Raw genomic sequence first — 12,513 nt, 5'->3', positions numbered from 1 at the left:
TCCATATTAGCTTTCAAAAGGACTGTTCGTTTTTATCAACTAGATTCTGCAGAAAATGAAAGATTATGCAAAATATTACTACTAAGTCATCACTGTGTTATTTAGCAAATTCTAATTGGAACGATCTAGATGTCTGCCTACAGAATATTTGCCCAGGGAAAATAGGTGCCATTGCTTGGAAGAAGTATGATTAATAAACTGTTTGGAATTTGAAGATACTCAAATATGGTATTTGGAAAACAGTTCTTCTGAATTAAGGTAAATGTTTCCATTTATGGATAAACAGCGGTGCACAGTAGCCCGGCAGGATGACCCATGCAGCCTCAGCCATCAGTACTCAGGAATAAACAAGACCTTCTCTCTGCTCACCACTGCGGCTTGATTCTCTGTGGACAGAGAAGCATCAGGTGACTCAAGCCCCAGCAAATTAAAGAGCCAAAACTAACATGCAAAATAGAATAATTCAGGGCTAATACAGAGGCTACAGAGAGGGGAAAGTGTTTTGAGAATGTAAAATAGCAGTGAAAAGATAATTAGCATTGTTTACAAAATTATCTCATTTATTCCACGAAGTAAGAAGTGTTATTCCCATTTGATAGCTGAGGAAGGCAAAAGTCAGCAAAGCTAAGTAACGCAGACCTGGTATTTGAACCCAGGCCCTCTGACTCCACAGCTCACATTCCACTGCAAGATTTCAGGACAGAAAGAGAGAAACATCAATACAGGCTGGAGAGGCTGGTTGGCAAAAGTGACAGGGAGGTGGGTATCTCGAGCTCTGACAAAGGAATGGAAGGATTGGGATAGATGAGAAGGGCATGGCCAGGTGAGGAGAGATGCTGACATTTGCATGGCACACGTCTACACACAAGGGAGCTCATTCTGACCAGAGCCACAGGGGGCACATGGGCAACAAGAACGAGAGAGAATGGGCGCTGCGGAGCAAGAAACCTACCAGTGTAAGCAAATATCTCACTGGCAGCTGGAGAGGCAGAGAGGCAAACGGAGCCAGGAGTCTGGGCGGCACCAGCACAGAGCTGCTGGCTGAAGACTAGACGTAGCTTCGAGATGGAAGAACAGAGTGCCAACGACTGAGGCTGAGTAATGGCCACCATTTAGGGCAGGAGAAAGAACCAGGGAAGAGGAACATGTATTTTAACAGTTTTATACATAGCTTTAAGGTTCTATCTGGATTCAAATCCCAGCCATGAAACTTACTAGCTCTCTTACCTTAGTCAAGTTAAAAAACTTCTCTGGGCCTCATTTTACGCAAATATAAAATGAGGATAATAAGAATACCTATCTCACAGGATTGTTGTGAGGATTAAAACACACACACACACACCAGTTATAAGAACATGCGTTTGCTTGTTGTTGCTGTCATCATCATCATTGTTCATGTAAGCATGTTCTGCTGCGTTGCTTGTAACGGTGAAAAATTAGAAACAGTTTTAATGCACATTCATAGGGAAATGGCTATCCAATGAAATACCATGCAGTGGTTTAAAAAATTCAGGTAGAGTTCTATACATCCCAACCTGGAAAGACTTTCAAGACGTAAAGGTAAGAGAAATAAATATGCCAGATTCCAGAATTCCCAACTATCACATCCATATTCACTAATTGGGACAAGGCAGTGACCACGGCGTCTTTCACACAATCGTCTTCAGTGTCTTGGTGATTTCTCAGCAGAAGGAGTCTTGGCAGACCCACAGTTTTCTAAGCTGATGCATTTAGCAGGGCCAAGCACGTTGTGAGGCCTGAGCCAAAGCCCTGAGTGGTGGGGAAGGGACCAGATTCCAACAGGCCTGACTGGCTGTCGCCTGCCTTAATCACTAGACAAAGCAGATAAGTTGCAGAGGGGATAGAAAAATTAAACATATCTGTTTTTGCTTTTCAGAGGCAATTAGGGATTTATAGCCAAAGTGTTATTTTTTTGAATCAGAGCCAGCAATTTTTTTTTTCTTTCAGGGGAGATGATTATAGCATAATCACTGACATTTTTAAGAAACATTTTGGAGCCACCATTTTGTTCTCCTAGAACAAGCACTAGTTACTAAAACCTAGCCATGTCCCTTGGGACGATGATGAAAATTTGAGTATGAGGGCTTGGAGAAGCTCTCAGAAGGAACACCTTTGTTCTCGGAGTAGAACAAGGAAATAAAACAGCTGCAAACGTTATTGAAACGCAGAGCCAAACTCTGAACCCACAAACCCATAGGGAGAACCCTCACTTGCAGAGATTCCTACAGTCCAGGATGTTTAGAAACAGTTCAATTCTCTTGTAATTAAAATTTTCCCACTAAGATTTTGTAAAAACGATTGTTCTCCCTGGCATACCCTTTCTTTATGAAAAATAAGGGTTGTCTCCAGACTTGCTCCAGCATGATGACCTCCAATTCCATATCACTTGAGTCTGAATCAAGACCATGTCTCAAAGTCCTAAACTTTGGAAAGATAAAGCTGACAGAAAATATACACAATGAATTTACATAGTAGGAGAAGGGAAACTCTATGAAAAGAATCAAGCTCAGGACATGAGGCGAATGATAATCCTGGTTCTCTACTTCTCAATTTAAAGCAACTATTGCTTAAAATGTATAAAAGTAAAAAGAATAGGCTGAACTACGAAACCATTTATAGCTGGATTTCCATCTTTCTTCCACATCCTTATGTATAACTAAATACATACATAAATTCAAACCTATGTCCAACACTTAATACATGCAGGGGACCGTGCTCATCACTGAAGAGGGCAAAGGGATTCAGAAAAGGCAATAATTCCAAAATACACTCAAGGATTCACAAGAGAAAATTCCTGAAAATGCCCCCCAACCCCCAATTTTCTTTCCCAAATCCACCACTGACATCAGAAATCCTCTTAACTTTCAAAACCCTCATCTTTAAAAATGAGCATAATAATTACAAACTCTCTTCGCTCTCTGAAATTTTTAAGAGTGGCTTAAACACCAAGGAAATAAACATAATAAACATATGAATGTTATCTATGGCTACATTATCTATTATCTATATAATAATCTATGAAAGTTTTCATTTAAAAGAAAAACTTGTGGGGTGGTTAAGTTCGCGCGCTCCGCTGCAGTGTTTCGTTGGTTCAAATCCTGGGCGCGGACATGTCACTGCTCATCAAACCACACTGAGGCGGCATCCCATATGCCACAACTAGAAGGACCCACAACGAAGAATATACAACTATGTACTGGGGGGCTTTGGGGAGAAAAAGGAAAAAAAAAAAGAAAAACTTGAACAGAAAGTTAAGACTTTGCCAAAAATGGTTTCAGACATTAATAACATAAAACTTATATAAAAGACTATATAATCTTATAATAATATAAAAATTATATAAAAATATAGTAAATATTTAATATAAAGAATACTATAATTTTGTCCCTTTTCTGTTGGCAAATGTAGTGTGATGCTTCCCCAAAGACAGCTATTGAAATTTACATATTTTTATCAAGAGATTTAAGATATCTAAATAAAGCAAAGAGAGGTAAAATGACCTGTCCAAAGGTCATTTTTTTCCTTGACTGAATATTTACTAAGGGCTTCCTGTGGACCGGCCATGGTGCCCAGGGCTGAGAATAAAATGGTGGACAAAACAGGTGGACAAAGAAGACATTAATTAAATTTTACCCAGGGCAAGGAAAACTACCCAGTGCTTGAGATGATTTCATGCCAGGAATCAAAGGCAAGTCGGACAGAATGTGGTCTGAGCGGCTCTCTGAAGGATGCTAAAGTCACACAGTGAGGCTGCACAAGCAGCCCAGGAACTGTACCTGCCAGCCCCAAGGGTCTTCCCCATTTGTCCCTGCGGAGATGCTGGGGCAGTGATTCAGTGCCTGGTACTGAGTCCCCGTACAGGGCAGGGTTTATGATGGTGAGACACACAGCAGCAGGGCTGGTGTCGGGGAAATCAGAAAAAGGCAGAGGTAGGAGGGTTTGTCTGTCTGTTTTCCCCCAGGCCCCCACCACTGTGGCTGGACCCTGCACAGGGTGGTCAAAGCCTGTTCCCTGTCCCCTCCTTCCCTCTCAGCTCCTTCACAAGGAAAACATCAGAGCCTGGGGTTTCTGAACTCAAAAACAGCTCAATGATGGAAAGCCAGCTGGTTTTAAAAAGAAACAACACAAGTATTCTTTATTTTATAAGACCTTTTCGATTTCCGGGGGGGGGGGGGGAAGTACCGTATTAAAGACAACAGCTGCTTCAAGTTAATAAAATCTGAATTATCTTTGCTTGGAACTAAGTTAGGGAACTGGATTTCTGTGTCTATTTCTCATCTTATGGTTTGAATCCTTCGTTCTTGTGGTGGTAATAAAAATTGAGTGTGTGGTTATTCTTTATTCCTAATTTAGGTTGATAATGATAGTTTTTTTTTTTGGTGAGGAAGATTGACCCTGAGCTAACGTGTTGCCAACCTTCCTCTTTTTGCTTGAGGAAGATTGTCCCTGAGCTAACATCTGTGCCAATCTTCCTCTACTTTATATGCGGCATGCTGCCACAGCATGGCTTGATGAGTGGTGTGTAAGTCTGCACCCAGGATCTGAACCTGTGAACCAAGGGCTGCCAAAGTGGAGCATGTGAACTTAACCGCTAAACCACCAGGCCAGCCCCAATAATGATAGATTTTAAACCCAAGGCCTCATATTGAAAACTATGTAGTCAAATTAGTGGTTATAAATAAAAGTAACAAATCTAGAATGTATCTCAGCATTTTTAATCAATTAACCTCATTGGCTATTTTCTTCCATTTAATATTTAAATGTCATATCTTATATCTAATGATTGACATATTTCTGAAGAATGTTTAAAGATATGGGAGACTATGTTGTCATATTGATTCAAAAAGGCAGACAGTTTAGTGAGGTTTTAAGACTGCATTTTAAATCATTTAATTAACTCTGTAATCAGTGAGTTTTAGAACATTAAACATCATTTAGTTCAACTTGTGTCTGACAGACAAGGAGAAAGAGCAAAAATAGGAAAACACAGAGCAAGTTAAATGGTTTGATCTCAATCCTTTTTTCTATGCATAAAAATAAAAGAGTAGAGGGAACACCCAAATATCCACAGGGGTTATCTCTAGTTGGTGGAATCTCACTCTGTCACATATTTTTCTGTATGTGCTCTTTCACAAACTGTAAAAATAGTTTATATCTTTAATATGTGTTTTTTCTTTAGGACTGAACTCTGTTTCCAAAAGCAGCCCTCTGCAGTATAACCAGTTATTTTTATACGATGAATAGAAAATCCTTGGCCAGCTCTTTACTGAGCAGGGAACGCTGCGTGGACACGTCGGGGGAGAAACCTCAGGAGCATATCTGGAAAGCCAGCAGGCAATTAAAAAAAAGAAAAGTTATGAAATATTAGTTTAAATATCCTAATTTTTACACAGTATGATAATTCTTTGTAAGATATAACTAGCAGTGCATGGTTAAAAATATCATTATTTGGAAACTACATTTTTTTAATCTAACATAATAATCCCCTCCCCCCAGATTCTAGTAACCAGAGTACCATTCAGTCAGAATAGAAAAGCAGGCAAAACGAATTAAACGATTCATCCCTTGCTGGTCTTCGCCCAGGCCCACAAGTGTGACCATGCACACTCTCCTTCCTATTCCTTGTCCTGTCCAGTCTCTCTCCAGGGGTCATGGGCTGGGCCCCCAGGGCTGGTAAGGTGAGGGGAGAGGTCAAGGCCCCCAGCCTGCGGAGAATGCATTCCAAGGCAAACACAGCGGCTCCCTCAACCCTTATAAATGCAAATGGGGGGGGGGAGCTCAAACTTCACCTAAATATGCTGTGCAAGCTTTACAATAACCTCCTCAACTGTACGCTCTCATGAGCCTGTGAGTTTCATCACTGACCCCACAAGGCAGAAACACCTGAGATCCGTACTGCTTGAGAGCCTGTGCAAGACGAACACAAAATCCTTCCAAGGACACGGGACGGGTCTGCTTGGCAAGCTGCTGGATGCTCCAAGTTTGCCCAATACTCGATTCTGGAGTCTGCTCCATGCATATCACTAAGGCTTAGAACGCAAGACAAATGCTAGAGTGGTGTTGAGACGGGCTCCTATCCTCCAGAAGCCCCCAGGTACACCAGGCCATCAGAACACCCCGGGGGCCACAGATAGCCAGGGGCTGCGCATGGCCATTCTCTGGCTGATGTCTTTCAGTGAGTTTGGAAGGAATACATTTCTGCCTGGTTGACAATGTCCTTCCCAGCCTGAAGGCTTTAACTGAGGATGGGTTACTCAAATCTGTGTTTCTTAAAAATACAGTTTGACAGTTTTGGCCCAGCAAGACGTTGACTTTTGTTTCCTCTTCTTTCCAATGTTATTTTATGGTCCAGGAGAGGGAGGAATGGGACCCCTAATGATAAGGATGTTAATAAAAGACAAGGTTACGGCATTAAACGGGGTCTAATCTACAAAATATGTTGACACAGGAATCCAAACAAAACCCTTCAGAAGTTGTCTAAGAAGTTTACATTGAGGAGAAGCTCTCCGATTGGTGCTAACACATCTTAAACATGTCTCACGCTTGTTAACCTCCCTTTTGTACCAGAGTGCAGGCCTTACATGAGCCTTCAGGTAATGTGAAGACACTGTTTTCATGGCACCTAAAAGCCACCAAATAGTCCCTGCACATGACAGTTTCCCACTGAGGTAAGGAAGAGATTGTTTCCTTCCAATATAAATCTACATTTAAAAAGAGTCATTTAAATAAAAATATTAATAACAGTAAGGATAGCAGAAGAACTGAAGGTGGTGTGTGAATGACTGAAGTCTGGAAAGGCTGGCATATAGTTTCAACACGCGTGCAATTAAAACAAAACAAAAACCTAAACAACTAGAAAATGACCCACCCCAGTATTATCGTAGTGCTTCCTTAGAATCAATGTTTACACTCATGGAGGACAGGGGAGCAGATGGTTCATTTACAAATCATGCAGAGCATCTTCTGCCACGGGTGGCAGCAGCAGCCCGGCCCACTGTCCCTCACACAATGGAGTCAGCATAGGGGGCTCTCTCTGCCGGGGACATCTCCCCAGAGTCTGCACCAGACAGCATCTGCTCTCAAGGGAACCAACAATCTGTAGGTGTTAACGTGACTTGAACCCAGTAAGCCTTAAAACTCTGTTCCTCAAAACCTTACCATCTTTTCCCTTAAAACCTCAAGAGAAGAAAAACACTTTGCAGAGTGCCTTTTATGTGCCAAGTGCTGTGCTGGGCAATTGACACATATCCTCCAAATTTGATGATCACAAGTCTCCTATCACTTAGTATTATTAACGTCCCCATTTTACAGATGAAGAAAGAGGCGAAGAAAAATGGAATGATTGGGATAAGGGTCAGGTCCAGAATTCAACCATGAAGCTCAGTATTTCCCTCCCAGCGAGCTCCCCTACCACACAAGGATTTGTTTGGGAATACAATCTCTGAAGCCCAATTTTTACATACAGGTTGGGAACAGGACGTTACACAAGAAAACCTGCATCACGTCTATATGGTAGAAGGACTGGGAAATTATTTAAACATATCTGCTCAATGGCAGGTCAGATGCACTTTGCTCCATAGCTGGGAATACTCAACCTACTCATTCAAAGGAATTTAAACACAACTTCGTAGGCTCTGCCAATCATATCTACCCGCTCTCTCATCATCTTGGGATGGAAATGGCCCTTGGCAGATGGATCCCTTTATATCAGCATCAGATGAATTATACAGAGATAGAGGCTTTGGAACAGGGATATTTCTGGGTTAGTACAACCAGGACTGAGCCTCACTCACGGTCAGGAAAAGTGCATTATTAGGATTAAGGCTTCTTAATGCAGAAGCACCCTGGCTCCCGGAGATTGTAAACAAGAGTCAGGGCTCATGGGTACAAAGTCGGTTTGGCACACCTGTACACTCAAATCTATTTGCAAGGTCTAAATGACGTTTGACTGAGAGAAACAGGAGAACACCAAGGAGGAGCAAGGGAAAGAGGACAAGCAAATATGTAAACAGCCCATCTGGGGAAACCATTTGAAAAATCACTGAATTCCTCTATTAGCATAACACAGCCAACTAAAGGGCCCCACATAGTGAACTTCCTACAGTGACTTTCTTACCTTGGGTTAGGAACTCTACTTCTCACTGGTCAACTGGATACTTGAATAAAATACGTGTTTGGTCTGAGATTTGATTGATCTGCGGGCAGGATAATGTTTTGTTTCTACATCTGCTAAACTGCTTTTGTGGAGCTGTTCTTAACAGAAGTGGCAAACATTCTGAGACCTCCCAACCTTTCAACCATTAGGGCTCATCCCCTCTTAGACGAGCTGTGGCACCTTCTCCCTCCTTCACAATTGCTGTGGCCACAGCAAATGGCCTTTTTGTCCGGTGGCTCCAGTGGAATGAGCATCCTGGCTCCGATGACTCAGCCCTCGCAGAAGGACAGGACGCTGCTCACACCAGAGCGCAGGGAACACGGGCTTCCTGGACAATAAACACTGTTTCTATTCACTAATGGAGACCCCTCAAGTGTGTCCTAAACATGTGGGCGCCTGAGTGTGGAAGCCTTATTTCTCAGTGTCTGACATTACTAGCCTATTCACTTGCCAGGATACCAGTATTATCTGAGAAACACCGAACTGAACTACTGCTGAAAACCAATGCATTTCACATGGTGAACAATGGAAAGGATGCTGTAGTCAGTCTTCAAATGCAGGCACTTGTCTAGCTATTTATGAGGCCCGGGTTTGGGAAATTTCAGCCTGAACTCATTGAGTCCTGTGTCCCCAAGCCTCATCTCTTGGTGCAGTTTTAAACAAATAATCACAACTTGGTACAATTAATATCACAGAGCAACCCAAGTCATCTTTTCTACTGGAAAAGCTGTTTTGTTTTGTTTTCATTAGGCATCCGTACGAGCTTGCTGAATTTCAAAAAGATCCATTTGGCTCTCCAAACTCCACTGCCAATATCCACTGGGAGATTTATAAATTTTGGTCAAAAAAATCTGAGTCGATTTCTAACCACCAAAGCAGCACAGAAAAGACTGAATCCTCATGACTTCCACATTTTCAGAGATGAGAGAACTGACAGCTCTGTATGCCCTCCCTCATTCTATATCCTGCACACAGCAGGTGTTACCTGACGCTTAATAAATTAATGTCAAACAGATATAAAATAGTCACGAGAACTTCATAATAATAATCGGGATCAAAACTAATCAAAGAAATCTCAGAGGTGGATGTAATGTAGAGGGTGTGTGAATGCAGGACACTGTTACAACATGGCCATGAGATGTGATTCCTATAAAACACTGACCCAAGAAACCCCTGACGTTAGGAGGTGTTTCACTGGATCGAAATGAGACAGGGTTTCCAGAGTCCCTTTGAAAAAATAAACAAAAAAGGCCCCATTCCCTGTTAACTACAGACAAAATATGTCATTACTCAGACCTCAATTTGCTTTTGGAGAACCATGTTACAAAACCATTCTCCGGGCCCACAAACCTATATTTACCAAGGTCAGCCCTGTTCCAGGCATGCCATGTACTTTTTCTGGCCTTCATTGAGTGCAATAGCATGTGAAGTTTACAGAATCGGAGGCATAATGGATGCTCACGGGCATTTTTTTTTTTTCCAAATCAGAGTCTGAAGAGAGAGCACGATGGCGTGGCTTTTTGCACTTTAACTTTTTTTCTCTTTTTAATTTGAGGAGAAGGAAGAGAATTCTTTACCAAAAAAGGTTCTGAGACACACTTCACAGTTACTTCTCACCTTAAGAATGAAGGGCGTCTGCTTTAAGAGGAGATACCTTCAAATGGTACCTCCTTTAAACGCTGTTAATGTGCGGCATTTCTAAGTCACTTTACCCCTTCTTTCTATAAATGGAAAACACTGTTTTAAGACTTTCTGGTGGTACTTATTTAACCATGGGCTGCAACTTGCCAAATTATATTTTATATTTAAAAAAAAAGGGTAGATGAACTGGATAAATCAAAAGTAGTGTTTAGGAGAAAGCTGAGCAGACTTGCAGGAGGAACATGGTTCTTATAATCACATTTACACAGATTAAAACCCTGTATTTAAAAAAAGTTACCTGTTTTTCTGCATTTTATCGTGTTGACAATTAGGAGTCTGAAGTCTAACATTTATAGCTACCATTTTATGCAATTTCATTTATAAACCAAGGGCCACTTGCCTACTGTGGGCTTTTCTGAAAATTTTCTATGATGAATAATAGATTTTCAAATGCCTGAATTTTCCATGAACTTACAGCAGAATAGACTAGGCTTGACAAAGACCATATGGTCCCAAATGCCAAAAATATTCACCATCTGGTCCTTTATAGAAAAGGTTTGCCAACTGCTGCTCTAAAAGCTAACTGAACTCTGACAACATCCTATGAGGTATTATTATTATTCTAATGTTACAGAAGAAACAACTGAGGCCCAGAGAGGTAAAGCAAGCTGCTAGAAGTAACACAGCAGGAAGATGCAGAGGCTAGGACTTGAGACAGTCTGGCTCTAGGCCCCAGGCTCATAACCACAATGTAACCTCGCTGTTAATGGTATTATTGTAATTATGATCATCGACACGCACTGTCTGGAACCCACATCTTCTTCCCTGGCTTTTGAGCTATGTGACAGTGATTGCGGGTTTAGAGGTTGTGCCTCTGACAGTCTTTGGTACTCTGCCCTCTTCCTGGCTCCTCGAGTTCTTGCTTTGTGAGCTATGCCTTCTAGAGACAAATCTGTTTAACTCTGCATCCACTATCTCAAATCTGGGGCTTGACAACCCCAGCTGAATGACTTCGAGCTGTGGATTTGGGGCTGTCATTTCATGTCTCTGCAATTCTGTTTCCCCATCTGAAAAGGCTTTTTATAATCCTGGGACCCACTCGCCTGCCTTGCAGGGCTGTTCAGACTTCACTGTCGTCTCTCCGCCTCTATCTGTCCACGTGTCCTAGTCCCACCTCTCCATGAGGCAGCGTCTGGGTCTCCTCTCACCAGCAGCCATATGGCCTCCATTTGGAGAGTGTGTCACTGGGAGCTGGGATCTCAACCCTGGCAGCATCTGCACTCCATCGGCTGCTCCAGCACCTGGAGGCAACTTCTCGTTTCCAAGCTTCAACCCTGAGTTGAGGTTGCTTCTCTCCCCTGCTCCCCTGCTCTTCCTCTGATGGGCTGAAGAGGCAGCTCCAGGTTACACCTGATCCACACCATGCCCTCTGCCCATTGGGTGATCCAGTCCTTCCTAGGGCTGCTCACTCTTCCAGGGCATGCCTCATGCCGATCGGGAACTTTCCTTCTCAGTGCCACCACCACCACCCCTTCCCCCACGACTAGTGGTAAGCCTCGTCATTAAGAAGCCAGGCTCCGAAATCAGCCAAACACGTGCTGGAATCCTAGCTCTGCCACTTACCAGTGTGACACTGGGCAAGTCTAACCTCAAACTTCACTTTCTTCATCTGTAAAATGAGGAATAATATGATTATTGGGAGGCTGAAGTGATATCATGCCAGTAAAGCTCTAAGCATGCTGCGCAGCACACAGTAAGTGCTCAATAAATGTTAGGTAGCTTCTATTTTATGATTCTTATTATCTCCATCATCACTATTTACCACCACTACCAATTACTACTTTTACAATACCAAAGTTACCAAAGTATAGAATTGTTAAAGTCACTGTGTAAACAATGGTATACAATACTGTATGGGCTGCGTGTTCTCTGGCGCTAAAAGAAATACTGTATCCACCAATCTCAACAGAAGTGAACAAGTCATTTAATCTCTCTAGGCCTACATTTTCTCATCTGAAAAGGAAAAAGCTGAATGAACTGCTGGTTCATGTTTCCGAAAGTTGTCTCTAACAATAAGGCTGATAAAGCCGTATGCTGATTTCAACTTCCAGCAATGCCCTAAGAAAATGGGAGAAATCCTACAAGTTTCCAAACTGCCACTGTTGAAAACTACGTTTCCAATCAAAAAATCCCCAAAAGCCACGTCTCTCTTCATTCTTCAAATCATTTCCTGAAGTTTATCCTCTGAGCTAAGGATTTTTATGTCAAAGGAATGTGACATCTGAGAAAAGTAAAATTAAACTCGATACCTTTGCTCAACTTCAGAAAAGTCTAACACTGGAAAGCCTAGATGTTCAAAGTATTAACACAATTAGGGAAAAAGGCAAGGTAACACAAGCTTGAAATATCTAGATGCCACATGATGATTATTTGATAATTTTAAGGTATATGTCAAATTTCTGTTGTAAGAGAGAAAAGGAGAGAGAGTTTGATCTTGCAATTTGCAGTCAGACTTCTCAAAACAATTTCCTTTCCCGGTTTACACAAAATGGCATCTCCTAGTACAAGGAACGCAGAAAGCCTCAACAGGTAAACAAACACGCCCATGTACCACATTTGGACTAAAATGTGATTTTAAAATCCTACTGAAACATCCCCATGACCTGTGAGCACAGCATCCATCTCAGATGAGAAAA

The 12,513-nt window shown here is 42.0% G+C and overlaps 1 protein-coding gene and 1 long non-coding RNA gene across 4 annotated transcripts in view; both read right to left on the bottom strand.

The window, feature by feature from the left end:
* Nucleotides 1-12,513, bottom strand: part of PDZRN3 (PDZ domain containing ring finger 3) — a 234,540-nt gene that overhangs the window by 157,420 nt on the left and 64,607 nt on the right. The gene's annotated exons all lie outside the window — the stretch shown is intronic.
* LOC138918204 (uncharacterized) overlaps nt 1-12,513 on the bottom strand; it is an 86,331-nt gene that overhangs the window by 54,827 nt on the left and 18,991 nt on the right. Inside the window, exon 1 of the long non-coding RNA XR_011427234.1 lies at nt 1-12,513. This exon is cut by the window's left edge and continues 27,850 nt beyond it; it is cut by the window's right edge and continues 18,991 nt beyond it. This is a non-coding gene — a long non-coding RNA (uncharacterized lncRNA).

Source organism: Equus caballus, chromosome 16 (genome assembly GCF_041296265.1).
Source record: "Equus caballus isolate H_3958 breed thoroughbred chromosome 16, TB-T2T, whole genome shotgun sequence".
Classification (NCBI taxonomy): domain Eukaryota; kingdom Metazoa; phylum Chordata; class Mammalia; order Perissodactyla; family Equidae; genus Equus; species Equus caballus.
The sequence above is the reverse complement of the archived record's forward strand: the minus strand, read 5'-3'. Positions and strand labels throughout refer to the sequence as shown.